The 22845-nt window shown below is 39.6% G+C and overlaps 1 long non-coding RNA gene across 1 annotated transcript in view; it reads left to right on the top strand.

Moving 5' to 3' along the window:
* Positions 1 to 22845, top strand: part of LOC108520344 (uncharacterized) — a 42094-nt gene that overhangs the window by 6855 nt on the left and 12394 nt on the right. Inside the window, exons 2-4 of the long non-coding RNA XR_001882886.1 lie at positions 15637 to 15715; positions 18815 to 18912; positions 19126 to 19274. This is a non-coding gene — a long non-coding RNA (uncharacterized LOC108520344). The remainder of the gene's footprint in view (positions 1 to 15636; positions 15716 to 18814; positions 18913 to 19125; positions 19275 to 22845) is intronic.

The raw sequence follows: 22845 nt of genomic DNA, 5'->3' as shown, positions 1-22845 counted from the left end.
CCTCCCTCCCTCCCTCCCTCCCTCCCTTCCTTCCTTCCTTCCTTCCTTTCTTTCTTACTTTTGCCTCACCTCCTACCTGTTGTCTCAAGAGCTCTTAGGGTGTCCTTTGGGTCTGCCTTAGGGCTCCTCATCTTTCCTTGTGCTATTCTGATTTTATCTGCTCTGGCCTTCTAGTAATCTCTAATGTGTTTAGCACTTAATATTTAGGAGATATTCTTCATGTTTCACCTCATCATTTTTACAAGTGAGGCTGCACAGGTATGAATATCCTGATTTTACAGATAAGATTTCAAGGAGGTTCAGAGAAGTCAAGTGACTCACTGAAGAAACTGGTGAAACTCTGACTGAGTAGACTTCAGGCCTGCTGACCCTTAGTCTTGTGTACCATTCCTCCCAGGATGCATCACACTGAATTCCACTCAAGTGTGGGGATTTGACTTCCATTCTCTTCCATTCTGTGTTTAAACCCAGTGGAGAGACGAGGGTTGCTATTTCAGTGAATGGGGCATTTTTGAGGCAGGGTATATTTTCATTCCCCTCAAGCTGAGTGACTGACCTCTCTAGTCTTGAGGGAGATGACATGGATCATCTGGTAAAGTAGTTAGAAACATTTTTTCTGGCAACAGACTACCAAATTCAACTCTCCTCTCTGCTGCTTACCAGCTGGATAGTCATGCAAAATGATATAATCCTGTTTTCCATCTATAGAATGGGATGATGATAATAGCACAATATTAATAATTCCATAACAATGTAATATTATAGAAAGTAATCAGATGTATAAAGCTGTTAAAACATGGGCTAGAGCACAGTAAGCACTCAATAAATCTTAGCTCATGTTCTCTTAGGTCTAACCATGTCTGTTTTATTGAATTTTCTAGGTGGGTTTCTTAGTAGGAACTCAATAGCTGTTAAATGAATAAATGTAAGGCTGTACTTTAGCCGTGAAAGATCCAGTCTGTGGAAGGAGCCAGAGGCCAGTTTCCATGCACTATTTCTGAATGGCCCCAGTCTCCCTCCTAGTGCGTGGATCTGACCCGTCTCCCATTACCACAAATCTCATTCTAGGAACCTCTACCACTGACTCAGCATCAAAGGAATTCTCTAAGATTTCTAGAACCATTTATTTAAGAACTCTCAGCACCTCCTAATTTAAGGAACCGATTGTTCTGGGAACATTAAGAAAATGTTGAAAGTCTCCTTTTCTCAAGGAGAGAGGGGTGAGCCCACAGCTGACTTGTAAATCAAGGCAGCCAGGGCTACATTATATGGTCATACAGTTCCATCATCCTGGCTTCTCACGATTCCTCAAACTTTCTTGGCTAAACCAAACCTAGGCGAAATCCATCTCTCTGCTCACTCTGCCTGTATTTTTGCAGCAGAACATGGCTGGGAGAAAACATGCAACTGTGTTGACTGGCCTCCAAATTTATGACTACAAACCTTAAGTGGGTCCTTAATGCTTCCTGGCAATTATAGTATCAGATTTCCTTAGTTCATCACTCTCCTACTCGCCTAGATGACTCTCATGCCTTTTCCTCTGACCTCAAACTACCATCAGCTCCCCTGTCACCTGCTGACCTTTCCATTTTACTTCCCCAAGAAAACAAATAATCAGAAGGAAAATTTGACAATCTCCACCCCCACCCCTATGTCTATCTGTGACCTACATGCACCCGTGTCCATATATTCTGCCTGCTCCTGTTTCAGCAGACGAACGATCTGTGCTCCTTGTTAGGGCCAATGCCCAGTGGTCCTCAGATCTCACTCTCTCTCAACTACTCAAGGACATTGCTCCAGGGATTTTCCCCTCTTCCCTCTTTATTGGATCATTTTCATTGGCATGCAAGCATACATTTATTTCTCCCACTCACCTTAAAATAAATAAACAACCTTCTCTTGATCCTATAATATATCCCCTTCCAGCTACCACTCAATTTGTTCCTTTTCTGCACAAGAACATTCCCTGAAGTGTTGTTTATATTTTTCTTCATAGTTTCTCTTTTGCTATGGCCTGAATTGTGTCCTGCCCCCTCTGATTCTTATGTGGAAGCCCTAACCACCAGTGTGGAGATAGGGTCTTTTGGAGGTAATTGCATGTAAATGAGGTCATGGGGTGGGGTCCCAGTCTGACAGAGTTGTGGCCTGAAGAGAAGGAGGAAGAGGAAGAGGTTGAGCATCATGGCTCACCCTCATGCCTATAATCCTAGCACTTTAGGAGGCTGAGGTAGGAGGATCACTTGAGCCCAGGAGTTCAAGACCAGCCTGGACAACCTAGTGAGACCTCATCTCTACAAAAAAATTTAAGAAGTTAGCTGGGCATGGTGGCAGCGAGTGCCTATAGTCCCAGCTGAGGCTGAGGCGGAAGGATTGCTAGAGCCTGGGAGGTCAAAGGTGCAGTGAGCTATGATTGTGCCACTACACTCTCTCCTAACAACAGAGCAAGACCCTGTCTCAAATATATAATAAAAATAAAAAGGAGGGAGAAAGAGAGATCACTATCCCTCTGCCATATGAAGACACAGGGTCTGCAAGCCAGGAAGAAGGCCTCACCAGGAAACAAATCTGCCAGTGCTTTGATTTTTGACTTCTAAGCCTCCAGAACTGTGAGAAAATTAATTTTTTTTGTTTGAGCCAGCCATTTTGGTATTTTGTTAAGGTAACCCAAGTAGACAAAGATACTCTTGAACTTTCCCCAGCCATGTTCTACTGTACAGATACAGGCAGGAGTACACAGAGAGATGGATTTAATTAGGGTTTGGTTTAGTCAAGAAAGTCTGAGGAAGTTGAAGACACACAGGATGATGACATGGTTTGACCATGTAATGTAGCCCTCGCTGCCTTGATTTCGAGTCAGCTGTGGGCTCACCCCCTCCCCCACAGAGAGATTAAGTTTCTTGAGGACACGGGCTTTTTTTTTTTTTCCTTATATTTCTCCTTACATTTCTCAATGACCTCAGCACAATTGATGCCTTAAATTAAGAGGTGCTCGGAATACTTCTTAAAGAACTCCTAGAGAATCTCCTGATGCTGAGTCACTAGGTAGAGGGTTTCTATCTATCCCTTATAACTTCTATTGATGCTGCTCTTGTCAAGGTCCCCAATGATCTGTTTATCAGTAAATCCAGTGGTTAATTCTCAGCCCTCATCTTACTTGCCCGCTTATCAGCATTTGACAGAGTTGACAGCTGTCTCCTCCCTGGTACTTTTCCTTTACTTCTCTCCCACTTTTCTGCTACTCCTTTTCATGGATTTCTCATTCGTCTTCCTGACTTCTGAGTGGTTGATCCGTCATCTCAGTTGCCTAGACCTTTCCTGAAAATCCTGCATCCTTGGAAACCCCTCCCCTACCTCTGAATGTTGACGCACCCTAGAGCTCGGTCCTTGGACTTCTGCACTCGCTGCCTTGATGATCTCCCCTAACCTAATGGCTGTAAGGTGATGTTGCCTCAAATCCCCTTCCCTGAAAATCTGCTCCCCTCATAGTGTTTTCCATTGCAGTAAATGGCAATAGCATTTTTTTCTAGTTTGCTCAAGCCCCAAACCTTGGAATCCTGCTTCACCCCTCTCCTTCTCTCATATCCTACTTATTTACCCCACCTTTAAAATATATCCAGAATTGGGAATTTTCTAGCTGCTTCCTCTGCTAGTCCAAGCCACCATTATGCTAGCCCAAGGCATCATTCTTTCTCCCCTGGATGATTGCAATGGCTTTCTAATGCATTTCTTACTGCAATGGATTTCTAAAACCAGTCTTGCCCCCTCTCATAAATTATTCTCAACAAAATAGTCAATGAGGTCAAAGTTAAGGCTGAACATGAAACTCTATTCAAAATCCTTCAAGATTTTCCATCTTGCTCAGAGTAAAGGACAAAACTTTTCTAAGATCTGCAAAACCTTCTGAGGCAATGTGACAGGGTCCTCCCATTGCTGCTGACCCCATCTCCTGCTACTCTTTCCCTTGCTTACTCTCCTCCAGCCATGGTGGCCCCCTTATGATTCTTTGAGCACACAGGCAGGCCCTTGCCTCAGGGCCTTTGACTTTGCTGTTGCCTCTATTTAAATGCACTTTCCCTAGATCTTCCCTCTTTACCCCCTTACTTGCTTCTCAACTTTACTCAAATGTCACTTTCTCAGACAATCCTTCCCTGGCCATCTAAAACCACTGTTTCCTTTCATATGACACATACTTCCTGTTACTATTTCCCTCTGAGTATTTACCTATCTAATATATGTAAGAGTTAAAGAAAGAGGAAAGAAACATGAAGAACGGTTCAACAGTCAAAGACAGGTTTATTTTGGAGGATAAACATAAGAGGGGCTTCTGGCCGATTTCAGTTAGGAGCACTCTCTCTTACAGACTAAGAGTGTTTAAGAGTTCAGGGTGGGAGAATTTATCACAGGCTTGGAATGTTTCTGTGTGGAGGAGAAGTTTATTGCAGGGTTGGAATGTCTCTGGTTGGAGGGGATGTTATCCTGGGGCTGACATCTCTCTGGTAGTAGGGGAGGTTATCTTGGGGCTAGCATGTCTCTGGTCAGGGAGGGGTTCATCTTAGGGTTGGAATGTTTCTGGTTGGAGATGTCATTTGTTGTTTATGGTTATGCGGACATTATGCGGACATATGGTTATGCGGACATTAGGTTGGATTTAGGCAGTTTTTGATCAATGGGAAATTTTAAAATTGCGGCACTTGTCCAAAATGGTGATGCTCTTGCTCTGTCAATATACATTTTAGTTTTCTTTTTAATTATTTCCTCTGCTAGAATCTAAGCTCCATAAGAGCAAAATTTTGTCTTTTATTTCACTGCTCTGCCTCAATGCCTAGAGTGGTGTCTGGCACATTGTACGTGCTCAATAAATATTTTAACAGACTGAATACATGAAAACCTTAAAAGGTATAGACAAATTATACAGGGGAGTTCAGAAGCACAGGTGACTTCTCTCTGAGGTCAGGTGGATGAATGTGGCATGAATTGTGGAGGATTTGGCATTTTACCTGAACTTTGAAAAACGTGCAGGCTGGAGATCTACAAAGTTTGAATGGCACTCATGGTTGCTTGACTCTTCCCTTCCCCCAAAATCAATCCTAAAGATACTTCCGGTAGCTCTTACTGCCTAGGACCCTCTACTGACACTTGGAGAGAGGCAAGCCCTCTCTCCTCACCACCAAAAATTCCTTGTCGTAATCTCTCTCCTGTCTGATTTTCAGCTGGCTGTCTATTAGAAAGAATCCGATCAATTCAGTATGGACTTTACACCTGACAAGGGACACTACCTTCATCCAGGCATTTCAAACATTAGTGTATATAAAACTCACCTGGAGAACTGCTTACACAGTAGATTTGTAGGCTCCACCCCACGGGTTTCTAAACAAGCTCATGTTGATCCAGAGATCCAGGGATCATACACTGAAAAACTCAAAGAAAAGGATTTCTAAAATGGCATCCCTGAGGGCCTATAGAGAAGATAATTTTGGCCAGAGGGCATCTTTGATGTCCTTAAAATTGCTACTATATTCTTATAACTCTATCATTATCTATCTATCTCTTTGTCTGTTTATCCACCCATCCATCCGTCATCTGTTTCAGATTCTGTGTTTGAATGAATTGTTGTATAATGTAGCAATGCTGGAGATCTCTCCTTTCAACAAAATTTCCCTGGTCTTGATTACCATCTGCATCTTTCCCAAGGCCAAACCACATCCTATGGGAAGTCCCTCTCCTATGTCAACTAGCAATTTGCTTTCATTCCTTCTTTCTGTTTATACCCGGCTACTACCCCTTCTTCCAACTGTCAGTGAGGTACTCATTTTCGTTTCTTTTGTTTCCTATTATCACTTCTGTTTTCCCAGCTCCTGAACAAAAAGCTTCTCCCCAGACACATAATTGTAGCTAAGATACTACGTTAAATCCCACCTCCCTTAGCTCTCATTTCATTTCCTGCCTTCAACTCCCATTGCCCTTTATCTGGCTTTGGCTAATAACAGCCAGATGAGTTGAATAACCAAATTAAGATGTGCAATGCATTAAGATACAGTGACCTTGATAATTTTCAGTGGAATAAAATGCAAGGGAAAAATATACTCTGGAGAAATGTATTTGTCTTTGGCACAGTCTGTCACACATATTCACATGTGCAGAGTAAAACAAACAAACCAAAAATGACTAAAAAATAGACAAAATCTTATGTGATGGCAAATGCAGTACAAAGATAGGTGAGCTAACAATTCAAAGCTCCTGTGGCTGTTTATTTATTATGTTGCTACCAGGTGTAGGACTAATAGGCCTTTGTGGGGCCAATAAAAGCTGTGCTCATTGTTAAATTAGTTTACAGAATCTATATGTAGCAGATCTATATGTAGTAGATCTATACATCTATACTATATGGCAGTAGGAATATTTATTCTAGCTGCAAAAATCTTTTTTCCTATGGAGAAGTTTCTTGTTCTGCCAGAGAGGCTCTGAGCAAGCCTTTGTGGACCCAGCAGTCTGCTCTGAAAAACCCTTAGTCAGCATCCCTGAGACATTAGCCCACCAGGACCAGGCTGGTGGTGGGCAGCCATCCTAGATTGCTGCTCTAATGATGAAGATCCTATTTTTGTTGTGGAGCAAGACTGGTGTCCCCAACTCTCCAGCCTGACACAAGCAACCTGTGCTTCAAGGTGACCAGAAATATCAGTTTAAAATGCATATAAATAGATTCTAATTCCAAAATCAATGGATGTATTTTTGGCCCTAGACACATTTAAAATGGCTCTAGGACAGAAGTTAATATTGTATCTGTTTTGTCTCATCAATTTAAAGAATAATGAAAGCCATGAGAGAGAAGTTTTCATGTGTTCTGGGAATACCTTTTTATCCCACCATTAAAATAGATGATCCTATTCTGTACAAAACTTACTCCCGAGGAACCCTCTCTTCTGAAGAAAGGCCCATTTCAGTAGAGGCTACATACCCACATCTCCCTATGGCCACGATTACTTACCTTGTAAGAGTTTGGGCATCTTCCATTCATTATTGTTGCTGTCTAGCATGCCTTATCTTTTAAAATCAAAGTAAAATAATCTATCTGATGCATTTCTTTCCCTAGAAATGTGTGATTGGTTTTTGTAGGTATAGAAACACCTAGGCCAAATTGTAGAGTAAGGAGATAGGAGCAAGCCAAACATTTTACTGAATGCCTACTATGTGCAAGGCATTCTGTGTGTATATTCAGGTATTTATAATTCAACCATTCTCATAACAACCCAATGAGTATATTATCCCGTTTTACAGGTGCAAGCTGAAGAACTTTCTCAAAATATGACAAATCCATGCTCTTCCCACCTTACCAAGCACCTTATCACTGAAGTCTCTCTGTATCTTCTTTGTATTCTCCTGTCCCCTTCTTTCTGGCACCACTTCTGCCCTTTGCCAGGCACCTTGTGATTAGATACTCAAGTTCCCCACTGAAGACATCCAATCGTTCATTCTGTCATTCATTCAGGCATACGAGCATTCAAACACTTATTGGGTATCTTCTATGCACTTCTCTAGGTCTTGGAAATACACCAATACCAAACAAAAAACATTTCTGCCCTTGCCAACATTCTGGAAGGGAATGGTCAATAAGTACACAGACAGCTAAGATGCAGTGTGGTGAGTGCAATTATAGAGAACAGTCCTGTAGCTACAGGGGTGGAGAGGCAGAGCACAGAGAGGCCTGCAGGGAAGAGGGAGGGAAGAAGACTTCTTGGAGACTTTGACATGTGAGGGGAGTTGTGTGGCCCTGTGAGAATTAGCCTCATGCAGTGGACAAAGCATTTCTGCTCAGTGAATGCCCATTCCCATAACAGGTAGTGCAGGGTGGCAGGACCAGAGGGTTGACAATCAGAGATGAGGCTGTACAACTGAGTAGAGGCAAGACTCTGAAAGGCCTTCTATCTTTGTAGGCATGATAAAGAGTTTGGAATCTATCCTGCTGGTGATGGGGAACTGAGTTGTCAAGTAGTATTCACTGAGTCCTTGAGTCCTGTGGATGCCCTTACGTGCTAGAACAAAGCCTAAAAAGATGCGAATGAAATGCAAACATGGGCAAATATATGAACTCTGATTCTACTTTGGTGTAAAGGTAAACTTAAGACCTCAAGTCAATAATGTGATATGTGATAAAAACTTAAGTCCTTGTGGAAAATTCTGTTGTACTTCTTCCTTGTGTCTAAAACTGCTGTTTTTTTTTAACCCATTCAAACTATTTGGAAACTTGGGACCTTGAGGCCACATTACTGCTAAGGAGTTTCACAGTACTTTGTCAGAGAAATACCTATTAATCACAAAGCAGTTTCATTTTTGTGACATGAAAAAATATACATATGAATTTGAAAAGACTCTGTGCAAAATAAAGAGACAAAAAAATAAACTTTGAAAATTATTTCCCAGAATTGGGGTGTCTCTGTAATTATTTTATGTTTTAAATGTTATATTCAGTTTTCACACATATATAATTTTACATAAAAGCATAAATGTCCTATAGCATAGAAATACCAGAAAGGATTAGTATTCTGAATATATAAAACATATTCCAAAGTATACAGGAATGGACACCTGTAGTTATCCCCTTTGAAATAATCACTGTATATATTTTTATGTGTTTTTTCCTATTTCTATGAGATCATATTATATATAATTTTATATCTTGACCTTTTCAGTTAACCTTAATGATAGGCTGTATTTTGACTTCTCACCTGTTATTACATATTTTTGAAAGTGTGATAAAGTATATTCTATGGAAAATGTGATTTTGTTTATCTGCTTTTTTATTTCAGGGCCTTTGAATTGTGGTCTTTTTTTGTGGAAATAGTACTCCAATAATATTGTAAACAAAATCTTTTCATATATTTCTTATTGTTTTCTAAGGGAATAGTGGACTGATATGGTTTGGCTATGTCCCCACACAAATCTCATCTTGAATTGTAGTTCCTATAATCCCCACGTGTGGGGAGAACCCAGTGGGAAGTTACTGAATCATGGGGATGATGGTTTTATAAGGGGCTTTTCCCCCTTTGCTCGGCTCTCACTTGTGACAGGTGCCTTCTGCCATGACTGTAAGATTCCTGAGACCTCCTCAGCCTTGTGGAAGTGTGAGTCAATTAAAATCTTTTCTTTATAAATCACCAGTCTTCATAGCAGCATGAGAATGGACTAATACATAGACCTAAGGGTAGAAATATTTGTGAGGATATTGATACATACTGCTAAATTGCTCTAAAAGAGATTATTATATTTTTTGCAAAGCAAATTAAAAATATGCAACAAGAAACAAATTTTCATCCCCAATTGCAGTAATTACAGGTCTGAAAATATGTCCTTGGGAAATAACCCAAAATACAGAAGAAGATGTATATCAATGTGCTCATCACAGTGTTAAAATTACTGAAAAGTGGAATTTGCATAATTGAACACTAGGAAATCTGAAAAATATTACTTTTGCAGGACTTAATTATAATATGACAACCATGAAAAAATATTTATTAATAATTACTTATAGTAGGAAAATGTATATGTTATAATGCTAAGTGGAAACTCGGGATACAAAATATTATATACAGTTTATCGTATTTTTATTACTATGTTTTTTTAGATTTTAAAAGTGACTAAACGACAGCTCTTCCTTGATTGTACAATTATACTGTTTTATTCCAGTTTCCTTACCATTGTCACTTTTGTGTAAAACTTCAGTCATCTTTTCTTTTCTAATGGTGTACTCCAGTTTTTACATTTTGCTAAGTCATGATAGAAATCACAAGAACTTTCTAACTGGCAGCCTGCCTTGAAGTAAACAAACAGCCTGAAGATTTCTACTAATTCCAGAATGCTTTCACAGATTCTAGCTGATAGAGATAGATGTTTAGAATCAGGAATTCCGATTTGATTACTGACTTGCCCAGTCCTCTGCATCTATTAGAAAGCAGCAGCCGGGGAAGTTTTGTCTGGTCTATGATTGATCTGTGAAGCATGCAGGAAAGCACTTTCAGAAGAGAATGTTCAGCTTCAGACTGAGCAAGCACTTTTCACTCCAAATCTCAGCCTTGATTTTCATCAGTCAATAATATATTTCAGATTTCAGTTTGTTTTTATTTTTTAAGATGGAAGAGAAAATTATTTGATGTGGCATAAAACAAGAACTGTTTTGAAGGCTATTCAGCAGGAAAGCTCTAAAATTTTGTAAGAATTGGGAGGTTGCTATAATTATTTTTATGTTTTAAATGTTACATTCAATTTCCATATATAAGCATATAATTTCACATAAATGGTTGAATGTGATTTTTTTTAGTAGAGTCTTTTTTTCTCTTACTATTTTTACTTCCTTTATCTTCCAGCCCTCTTACCCATGTAGCCTTGGTAGGAGACCTTTCTAACTTCAGAACACGTCAAGTAGGTTAAAACACCCCTATTTGACTCAGATTGCACTTCAAATGTTAGCCAGGTTTGGAAGCTCTGTAGCAATGGATTGTCATTAGTAGCTAGTCTGCTAAATCTATACTTAGAGAAGTGTTATCTGATTTTACACAAAGAATTGAAGACCTAAAATTGCTGGCAGGTAAACAGGTTCTTTTTTTTTTTTTTTTTTTTTTTTTTTTTTTTTAAAGGTACTCCAATTTAAAAATGCAGAAATAGGCCAGGTGTGGTGGCTCACACCTGTAATCCCAGCACTTTGGGAGGCCAAGGTGGGTGGATCACCTGAGGTCAGAAGTTCGAGACCAACCTGACCAACACAGGGAAATTCTGTCTCTACTAAAAATACAAAAATTAGCTGGGCATAGTGGCACATGCCTGTAGTCCCAGTTACTCAGGAGGCTGAAGCAGGAGAATTGCTTGAACCCAGGAGGCAGAGATTGCACTGAGCCGAGATTATACCATTGCACCCTAGACTGGTCAACAAGAGTGAAACTCTGTCTCAGAATGAATGAATGAATGAGTGAATGAATGAATGAGTGAATGAATGAATGAATGAATGAATAAGTAGAGAATAAAAATGCAGAAATAAACTTTATGTGACTTAAAAGATCATCCTGTGGGCATTGACAGGGAAGGGCACCAGGAGACTTTTTGGACTGATGGGGATGTTCTAGAGCTTGAACTAGTGGTGGATACCTGAGCATAGAGGATTTATCCAATCCGGCCCAACTATGTGCTTAAAATAGATGCAGTTTTTTGTAGGCAAATTATACACAAATGAAGTTTATGAGAGAAAAACATTTCTATTCATTTACACTCTGGGTTTTAGAATTTGCCATAAATCCTTTCAAAAGAGCTCCAGAGTCTTGATAATAATGTTAAGGATATACCTACGTATTTATTTTCACTACAGTCCTCATGCCTCCTCCACTGGTAGTAACATGTGAGTTTCAGATGATTTATTCTGTGGAGTCAGTTAAGGATTAGGAAGGGAGGGTGTGGCAAAAAAGTGGCTCTGCGGGTGACCAGGCCCTACTCAAGGAAATGTCAGCAGCTGTGTGCGTTGCACCCTCATTCTGCTACAGAAGCAGCTTGGCTCTCTGTTCTTCCACAAACATCTCTCAGGTGGTAGCAAAACATGTAGAAGGAGGCAGTTCTTGATGTGGTATCGTGGATACAGAGTCCAATTCTCTTTCAATTTCTTTCTCTCTTTCTCTTCCATTACTATATCAAATATAGGTCAGGCGGAACAATTGGTACAAATTAATAAGACATCATTGTTTCTGATGCAAGCCAATCTCCAGCTGCTTGTTACCATTTTGCTTAAGGTGGTTTTGGGCTAAACTTAATTGTGCTTTTTTGTTCTGTTGTTTACTTTAATTATGATAACCAATAAGTTATGATGATTCAAGGAATCAAGGAATGATTTCATAGTATGTCCACCCTAAAGTCCCCTTGGTTAGAAACAGTGAAATTTAGACCATAAAATGGGCAAAGCAGATAATGTCATTTCCCCTAACCTCCCAACATTTAGACTTTCATTAAACACTGTGCTCCCTGTATGTTATCAGGGAGACCCTGCCTTACATCTCAATTTTTGTTACATCAACAATGTCTATGTTCATGTATGCTCTTCATTTGCTATTACTAAGTCCCAGAGAGGGTCCAGTAGTAATTCTGCCTTCAGCCAAAGCAAAGGAGCACACTAGAGTCAGGGAGATCTGGTGAGGCTGGAAAAATGCAGAAGGTGGAGTAAAGTGTGGCAGTGAGTGAATCCGATGGGGATCTGGCTGGGAATTGTAAGAGAGGTGGGGGATCTGGGTGAGCATGTGGCTGGCATGGGAAAGCACATTGTCTACCCAAATGTCTCCACTGCCTCCGATGACACCTCTAAACCATGTTTCCCAATTACTTTTTAATATTCACAACTACAGTTCACAAATGTAAAGTTTGAAGATAATGCAAATTTGTAATCTAATATTGGATGTGTAACACTGAATCAATGATTTTTTTTATGCTCATAACACAGAGAAAAACTTAACTAGTTCAAATTGGTTGTGTAGAATCTGTGATAGTTTATGCAGTTTAGGCTGAAGTTTTTGACAGTATTGTCAACCCTTTTAAGAAAAGCTCTAGAATCTTGATAATAATGTTAAGGATATACACAAAACTGAAGAAAGATACTACAGATACTCATGAGGAAAATCTTCAGCTACTTTCAAGAAAGTCAGAAAAATGAATTTATGGGTATATGTCTGGTATGTATGTATGTATTTTAAAATATCTCAACAAAGTCCCTGGGAATTCCATTGATTATTTATTAGCCTACTTTAAGTAATAAATAACAAAATTATATATTTAAGTAATGAAACTATTCAATAATGAAGTTTTCATTTTATCCAAATTGAGAGAAAGAGGCCAACAGACATTTACATTATAACACTTAATAGATACAATAATGGCACTGACCAAATGATGAAAGCTGTAGGAAGTCAATCAGTTATCCATTAAGATTCTGTTCTTTAACATTTCTCCAGGTGGCATACCCACAGTAGGAAGGACCTGGAGCTGCTACCACACTTGGTGGGAGGGGTGGACCAGAGTGGAAAATATGGCCACTCTCTAGGCCTCTAATCCCTCAGGATATCTTCCTCATCAGATTGGATATGAGTATGACTCAGATGAAGGTAACCACTTTTTAAAGGAAAATGCCAGGGAGTGCTGCCAACAAGATGAGAAAATAAGACTTCCCACTCTTGCCCTCTTGCAAAAACATCAATTTGAACAGCTATCCATGCACGAAAATACCTCCACAAGAGTTAAGGGATCCAGGTGAGAGATTATAGCACCTGAGTGTGGCACAGAAATAAGAAGCTGTATTGAAGAGGGTAGGAGAGATAGTTTCACATTATCCTCGTCACCCTTCACCCAAGCTCACACAGTACAGTGCAAAAATACCATCTACGTGATTCAGTTTAGGGCAAAACTAAACTTCTGTCAGCTTTAGGATGACTTCAGTTTTAGGATGACACAAAATGTGAGAGACACAGCAAAACATGAAAATAATACAGGATCCTGGGTGACTTCATTGAGCTACTAAGTCAAATATTTCTTGTAAACTTTATTACTTTAGACTTTCAAGTTTTATAGAATATATAATCCCTTTATTGTATAAATCAGCTGGAATAGGATTGGACCTATGGTGCTTAAGGGTATTAGGGTTTTCTAGAGGGACAGGACTAATAGGATAGACATATATATATATAAAGGGAAGTGTATTAAGGAGTATTGACTCACATGATCACAAGGTAAAGTCCTACAATAGGCTGTCTGCACACTGAGGAGCAAGGAGGCCAGTCCAAGTCCCAAAACCTCAAAAGTAGGAAAACTGACAGTGTAGCCTTCAGTCTGAGACAGAAAGCCCAAGAGCCCCTGGCAAATCCCTGGTGTAGATCCATGAGTCCAAAATCTGAAGAACTTAGAGTCTGATGTTCAAGGGCAGGAAGCATCCAGCACAGGAGAAAGATGGAGGCCAGAAGACTAAACAGTCTAATCCTTCCACGTTATTCTGCCTGCTTTTATTCTAGCTGCACTGGCAGCTGATTAGATGGTGCCCACCCAGAGTGGGGGTGGGTCTCCCTCTCCCAGTCCACTGACTCAAATGTTACTCTCCTTTGGAAATACCATCACAGACACACCCAGGAACAATACTTTGCATCCTTCATTCCAATGAAGTTGACAATAGTAACCATCAGCGATGTAGAACAATTTCTCCAAAGTACAAACTTAAGCTATTTTTCCTCCCTGTACCTTTTATAATAACTCAGGTTTTTCAAGTTTCAGGAATGAAAATATTTCAACTAACCCAAGAGTTATTAAGCTGAGAACATAGATAAAATCTTACTATTTCAAGTAGAGCAATTTAATCATAAACCACTTGAACATTAGCCAGGTTGTAATATTATTATATACGGCTGAAAGAGCATGCCACAAGTTGTCATGAAAGAAGAAGTTCAGAATATCAGTTCTTTTCATGTAAACTCATCTTTCTTGTCCCTTTGATGTTTTCACCTCCAAACAGGAGAAGCAGTCTTGGGAATCTGAGTCATTTCCCCTCCAGCAACTTTCATTAACCTTTGAGATTCTTTTTCTTGTTTACTGAAGAGCTGTGACTTGTTCTATTGAAATCTTGCTCTGGACTCAAGTCTCTGTTACTGCCCCTCGTCTGAGAGACTTGCTACAGCAAGAGAGAAAAAAATGGATAGAGAGAAGTTGATGTAGATGTGCATTGTGTTTTCTCTGCACAGTAAGCATCTGTTGATAGAACATAGCTAAGTATTTCTCTGTGTAAATGTGAAAGGGTGGGTTCAGGAAGCTGTGAGACAGCAAGACGGTTCTGGAAGGAACTGTATCAGACCAGGAGGACTTGTTAGCCACATTGGTCACAAACAATAACTAGATGGAAAGAGGACCCACAGGGGTTACTGTAAGAAGATGGATGTATCAACTATGGATGTATCACCCTAGGGAGCATCTGACTGTGCTGCCTTATGTCCCAACTGCAGGGAGATAAGGTCTTTAGGTGACTCTCCTCATTATAATGAGATACTAATAAGGCATAACGAAGGAAATAGTAAACCACAGTGGGATGTTGTGACCAAGACTTGGAGGGGCATAGAGATGGAAAGAGGAAGCTTTAGTGGGGAGCTTGGAGGTACTGAAGGGGAGGAGGCAGGAAGGGGAGGAGCAAGACTCCTCACCATGTCACTGAGTCTTTGTCAGGCTCCAGCTGGTTACTAGGACCGCTTGAGGCAAATGCTTTCAAGGGGGAATCACAGGAAAGGAGATTCTGCTACTCTGGGAATCACAGGAAAGGAGGTTCTGCTACCCTGACTCTATGCTTTTACTGGAAGGACTGCTGCCAAAGGCTATTTGGCTGAGAACAGGCAGACCAATCCCAGTTTGTATAGGACTTTCTCAGTTTTAGTACTAAAAATCTTGGGAAACTTTTCAGTGGTTGGCCACCCTAGAACCCTGTGAAGTTGGGACTGGTGTTTAGTGACCTTGCAGGAAGTGGTGCTCTCTTGGATGCCATATTACTGACCAACACAGGTCAAAGGAGAATCAGTGGAAGAAAATTTAAAAAGTATAGTTTATATAGGAGATTTACTTTTCTCTGCATTTTAATTTGGATTCCAGGTGCCCTTGATCCAGGGAAAGAGGGACAGTCATTACTGTTGAGGCTCCAGATCATACTTCCAATCTTCCTCCAGGCTGGGTAAGGCATCAGTGATCAACAGACCTGGGTTCTAAGTTCAGGGGACAGAGAAAAGGTTTAGGACTATGAGGTGGAGGAGGGTGGGAGTAGATGCCTGGCTATGGAGTAGGTTTCTTCTTTCCCTCACCTCCTCCTCAGCAAGAAGCTGGCTATTCATTCAATTTTACTCTTTCTACTGATGGAAAACAAAGTGTATGCCACAGTTCTTATTGGAAGAAGCCATTACTGTTTGAAAATATGGAAGAGGGAATCAAATAATAAAAAAAAATCCACTGATTTCAACTAAAAATATGTTTGTGTGTGAGAAAAACTGCTGGGGGAAACATATAAGAAGATAAAATAGTGCCATGGAACAAAGAAGAGTCATATTAACCTGTAGCAGCAGCTACCTGTCCTTTGTAGAAATTAGAAAACAGAACAGTAACACTCTTTCACTCTAGAAAAGGCTGTCCAGCACGTGGATGAGCCCCTGCTGATGTGAATACATGATGGATACAGAGCTGAAGAGCCCTAGGGGGATGGAGTGGGACATAGAAGAAATTGGTAATTTACCTTTGAAGCCTTTGAAGCTGCGTCAGTGGCTTCAAATTATTCATTGAGATATAATACTTTTTCCTTGATGGAAGACTTCATGGTCAAATAAGTTTGGAAAACACTTTTGCCTTAGCTGTCTTTTCAGTATGTACTTTAGCATGTCAAATTTGTTAGCTTAAATTTGTTTAGCTATTTTCAAAAGTAACATTATTTTATTTTAAATTGGGAAATGGTTATCATCTCAGAGACATAGTGACCTATAGAACACAGTTGCAGAAATACAGCCTCAGAAGGTTTCTTTCTAGAATAATACCAGTGAAAATCTTAGAAAGGAATGTCCTTGAAATTCTTTTAGAGGTCAATGGCATCTTCACTGGTAAATTTCCAAAATGGAACCTTCTTCTGCAGTCAGAGGTATAGGACCAGTGTCAATACCAACTACCCAGAAAATTCAGTCCTTCCACTTAAACCCAAGTTTGACATTGGAATACCTGAATTTTCAGGAAAGAATCATTATCTTATTTCATTGGAGCTCTGAATCATTGAATCTTTGTGAATTCTCTTGTTGAATAAATATTTTAAATCCAAGATCTAAAACGAGACATCTTTCAGAAATGTTGTAAACAAGGAAAAGGTTTAAAGGCAAATATGATCATTGAAGTGGCCATTTCAAGGTCCAAGTGATAATTTAAAAAGAAGCTTTATCACTTAAGACAATTGTTGTCTTAAGTGTCTAAAATTTAGATGGAAGAAAAAATAAAAATTATGTTGAATAAGGGCCCACTGGGAAAAGATTGCTATTTACTTGGGGAAATAGTTGAACTAGTTAAATATAAATATAATTTCCACTCAAACACTACCCTTACAATTGCAAACTCGTTGAAAGGGCAAAACATAGGAAAATTACTCTATAAATATTTTATAACTAGAGAACATTTTAGCTGAGCAGCCTAAACATAGCCTTTCAGGTTAGAGACAATGTAGTCTCATTTTCATATGATGTAAATAGGTCATCCATCAGTATCTGAGATAATTCTTTTGCATTTAACTAAAAAAAAATGGCTTTGTTCTGATGAAATAGTAGGCACTGATTAATAATATTTAGAAACAAGATATATTATCTTTCAAGAATTCTTCTGAAGATCTGTCTTCATTAAGTTTTCCTAAGATGTATGAAGCTTTGTACAGATTTATTATACTTGACTAAAGTCTTCTTGAAAAGCAGTTTCTCTCTGAGTCATGAGACACAGGGAGAAGAGTAGATATGTGGGCCTTGGATGACCTTCTGTGTTCTTTCTGGAACTGTCATGTTCATACACTGAGCCATGCCTTGGAAAATTTGTGAATGGTGTTTTTCTTGGGGACTTCCACACCCTCCAAGAATATTTCCCCTCCCCAATTTTATAAACTCCACGGGATCCAACCCTTTAGTTCCCTGACTGCCCAGAGATCCTTCTTAGGTACTTACTCCACCCTGGCCTGCTTAATAATGCACCTTTCCTGTATGTCACTGAAACTTCAAATCTTACCCTCCTACCTTATTCACAAGAGCAAAACATTGGAAACAAATTTGAAATGGTAAGAAAATTTTAAAAATGGATTCTTATGAAATACTAATAAATAATTAAATGGATATTTTGATAACTAAAGAAATGTTAAGCAAAACAACTCAGACGCATGAAGACAAACGCCACATGTTCTCACTTATAAGTGGGAGCGAAATAACATGTACACTTGGATGCAGACTGTGGAATGATAGACACTGGAGACTAGGAAGGTGGCGGGGGACAGAAGGTGGGTGGATGATGATAAATTACTTAACGGGTACAATGTGCATTGTTCTACAAGGGATACACTAAAAACTCTGACTCCACCACTATGCAATCTATACAGGTAACTAAATTACCTTTGTACCCCATAAATGTGTACAAAAATATTAAGGAAAAAACAAGATATAAATTCTGTGTATCATATAATCTATATATTAAAATTATTTTTAATGTATTCCACATATGTGTGTGTATATGCACACAAAATATATAAATTCTATCTAAATACTCTCCCTATACACATGTATCTATACATACATGCACACACACTGTTTATAGCACTTATCTCTTTAATTATGGTTGATTTTTGTCTTCTTTGTATGTTTTATTATTCCAATTTCCTACAATGAATGTGTATTACTTTCCTAGAAAGAAAAAATGAAAATGGTTAAAAATAATAGAACTATATTCTCTGCGGTTCATGTATTTGAATCCTTGGTTTTTGCTAGAAGAACTGAATTTATTTCTGTTCCTCCAGCAAATGGATGTTATGCTAACATCTATCATGCAGACTTGAAATTTTGTGTCAAGAAAGCTGGAGAATAGACTTGGCTCTCTGCTGATTGACTCTGTGACTTTGGACAAAGTCCCTGGCCTCTCTGAGCCTCAGTTTTTTCACCAATAGTAGAAAAGGTCTAGGAAGATCATGGTGGACAGGAGGCAGTACTAGATTGCAGCTCTCACTTGGACAGACAGAGTGGTATGTGGAGGCTCACATCATGAACTTTTGCTCCAGAATGATTGCAGGAATAAATCAGGAAAGCCAAGAGAACCCACAGACCTTCTGAAGGAAGTGAATTTCTCCTGCAGGACCCAGGGGACACCCCAAATACTGTGAGTGCACCCCAAAAACTGTGGAAGTGGGAAAGAGGGATCATCCGTCCCTGAACACACACTCTCACTGGGGAACCTCAACGTCTAGATCATGGGAGAAGATTCTGACCTTACCTGGAGCTAAATCAATCTAGAGAGTCAAGCAAAATACAGGGGTAAAGCTCTGTGGGCTCACTGGGTCCCCTAGCAAGCCATTTCTGCCTTGCCTCACAGGGATCCTTGAGGAAAGCTGCCAGAGGCACTGGGAAAAGGCCACTGGAGAAGAAAACCTCCAGCTGAAGTTTGTAACAATTTGAACCAATAGAGAAGTCTCCTGGCCAGAACTCGGGGGAGGACATGAATCCAGTGTGCAGACTCCACAGGTGAGGGAAACACGAAAGCCCTATTTATTTTCACAGCTGAGAGGCAGGTAGCTTGGGGCAAGTTCTCAGCCCTGCTCACCCACTGCCTGGAAATAGACTTGGTACTGTTAGGTGGGGCATGGTGGGAGTGAGATCGGCCCTTTGGGTTCCGTGGGAGCTGGGAAAGGCCTGTGACTGCTGGCTTTCCTTCACTTCCCTGACAACCTGCATGACACAGTAGAGGCAGTCATCATAATCCTCCTAGGAACACAGCTCCATTGACCTGGGAACCACACCCCCATCCCCAAGAGCAACTGCAGCAAGACCTGGCCAAGGAGAGTCTGAGCTCAGACATGACTAACCCTGCCCCCATCTGATGGTCCTTCCCTACCCACCCTGGTAGCTGAAGAAAAGGGGCATATACTTGTGGGAGTTCTAGGGCCCTGCGCACTGCCCCATACTACCACATCTGATGCTCTCTTGAAAGCACCACCTCCTGGCAGGAGGCCAACCAGCACAAAAATAGTGCATTAAACAACCAAAGCTAAGGACCCTCACAGAATCCATTTCACTCCCCTGCCACTTCCACCAGAGCAGGTGCTGGTACCCCAGCTGAGAAACCCACAGACAGTTCACATCACAGGACTCTGTGCAGACACCCCCCACTACTAACCCAGAGCTTGGTAGACTTGCTGGGTGGCTCGATCCAGAAGAGAGATAACAATTACTACAGCTTTGCTCTTAGGAAGCCACATCCCTAGGAAAAAGGGAGAGTACTACATCAAGGGAACACCTTGTGGGACGAACGAATCTGGGCAACAGCCTTCAGCTCTAGACCTTCCCTCTGACAAAGCCTACCCAAATGAGAAGGAACCAGAAAACCAGCTCTGGTAATAAACAAAGTTCTTTAACACCCCCCAAAATCACACTAGCTCACCAGCAGTGGATCCAAACCAAGAAATCCCTGATTTACCTGAAAAAGAATTCAGGTTAGTTAATAAGCTAATCAGAGAGGCACCAGAGAAAAGCAAAGCCCAATTTAAGGGAGTCAAAAATTGATACAAGAAATGAGGGAAGAAATTTTCAATGAAATAGATAGCATAAGTAAAAAACAATCAAAACTTCAGGAAACAATGAGCACATTTATAGAAATGCAAAATGCTCTAGAAAGTCTAGCAATGAAATCAAACAATCAGAAGAAAGAACTTCAGAGCTTGAAGACAAGGTTTTCGAATTAATCCAATAAAGACAGAAAAAAGGATAAGAAAATACAAACAAGGTCTCAAAGAAGTCTGGAATTATGTTAAACGACCAAACCTAAGAATAATTGGCATTCCTGAGGAAGAAGAGAAATCTGAAAGTTTAGAAAATATATTTGGGGGAATAATTGAGGAAAACTTCCCCAGCCTTGCTGGAGACCTAGACATCCAAATATAAGAAGCTCAAAGAACACCTGGAAAATTCACTGCAAAAAGATCATTGCCTAGGCACATTGCCATTAGGTTATCCAAAGTTAAGACGAAGGAAAGAATCTTAACAACTGTGAGGCAAAAGCAACAGGTAACCTATAAAGGAAAACCTATCAGATTAACAGCAGATTTCTCAGCAGAAACCCTACAAGCTGGAAGGGCTTGGTTTCCTATCTTCAGCCCTTAAACAAAACAATTATCAGCCAAGAATTTTGTATTCAGCAAAATGAAGCCTCATAAATATAGTCATTTTCAGACAAACAAATGCTGAGAGAATTCGCCACTACCAAGCCACCACTACAAGAACTGCTAAAAGGAGCTCTAAATCTTGAAACAAATCCTGGAAACATATCAATACAGAACCTCTTTAAAGCATAAATTTCACAGGACCTATAAAATAAAATACAATTCAAACGAAACAAAACAAAACAAAAAACAAGGTATACAGGCAACAAACAGCACGATGAATGGAATAATACCTCATACCTCAATACTAATGTTGAATGTAAATGGCCCAAATGCTCCACTTAAAAGATACAGAACTGCAGAATGGATAAGAATTCACCAATGAACCATCTGCTGCCTTCAAGAGACTCACCTAACACATAAGGACTCACATAAACTTAAGGTAGAGGGGTGAAAAAAGACATTCCATACAAATGCACACCAAAAGCAAGCAGGAGTAGCTATTCTTACATGAGACGAAACAAACTTTAAAGCAATGGCAGTTAAAAAAGACAAAGAGGGACACTATATAATGATAAAATACCTTGCCGAATAGGAAAATATCACAATCCTAAATATATATGCACCTAACACTGGATCTCCCAAATTTATAAAGCAATTACTAATAGACCTAAGAGATAGACAGCAACACAGTAATAGTGAGGGACTTCAATACTTCACTGACAGCACCAATCAGGTCACCAAGACAGTCAACAAAGTAACAATGGATTTAAACTATACCCTGGAACAAATGAACTTAACAGATATTTACAGAACATTCTACTTAATAACTGCAGAATGTACATTTTATTCATCAGCACATGCAACTTTCTCCAACATAGATCATATGATAGGCCACAAAAACGAGCCTCAATAAATTTAAGAAAATTGAAATTATATCACGCACTCTCTCAGACTACAGTGGAATAAAACTGGAAATCAGCTCCAAAAGGAACCTTCAAAACCATGCAAATACATGGAAATTAATCTGCTCCTGAATGAGCGTTGGGTCAAAATGAAATCAAGGTTGAAATTAAAAAATTATTTAAACTGAATGACAGTAGTGACACAACCTATCAAAACCTCTGAGATACAGCAAACGTGGTGCTAAGAGGAAAGTCCATAGCCCTAAATGCCTACATCAAAAAGTCTGAAAGAGCACAAACAGACCATCTAAGGTCACACCTCAAGAAACTAGAGAAACAAGAACAAACCAAACCCAAACCCAGCAGAAGAAAGGAAATAAGATCAGAGCAGAACCAAATGAAACTGAAACAAACAAACAAAAAATACAAAAGATAAATGAAACAAAAAGCTGGTTCTTTGAAAAGATAAATAAAATTGATAGACCATCAGCAAACTTAACCAAGAAAAGAAGAGAGAAAATCCAAATAAGTTCAATTAGAAATGAAATGGGAGATATTACAAGTGACACCACAGAAATATAAAAGATTATTCAAGGCTACTATGAACACCTTTACATGCATAAACTAGAAAACCTAGACAAGGGGCATAAGTTCCCAGAAAAATACAGCCCTCCTAGCTTAAATCAGGAAGAATTAAATACCCTGAATAGACCAACAACAAGCAGTGAGATTGAAATGGTAATTAAAAAATTATCAACAAAAAAAGCCCAGGGTCAGACAGATTCACAGCAGAATTCTACCAGACATTGAAAGAAGAATTGGTACCAATCCTATTGACACCATTCCACAAGATAGAGAAAGAGGGACTCCTCCCTAAATCTTCTATGAAGCCAGTATCACCCGAATACCAAAACCAGGAAAGAACATAATCAAAAAAGAAAACTACAGACCATTATCTCTGCTGAACATAGATGCAAAAATCCTTAACAAAATACTAGCTAACCAAATCCAACAACATATCAAAAAGATAAC

The sequence above is a fragment of the Rhinopithecus bieti genome, unplaced genomic scaffold (genome assembly GCF_001698545.2).
Source record: "Rhinopithecus bieti isolate Rb0 unplaced genomic scaffold, ASM169854v2 scaffold_50384, whole genome shotgun sequence".
Taxonomy (NCBI): domain Eukaryota; kingdom Metazoa; phylum Chordata; class Mammalia; order Primates; family Cercopithecidae; genus Rhinopithecus; species Rhinopithecus bieti.
Note: the sequence above shows the minus strand (reverse complement) of the source record. Positions and strands in the feature narration are given on the sequence as shown.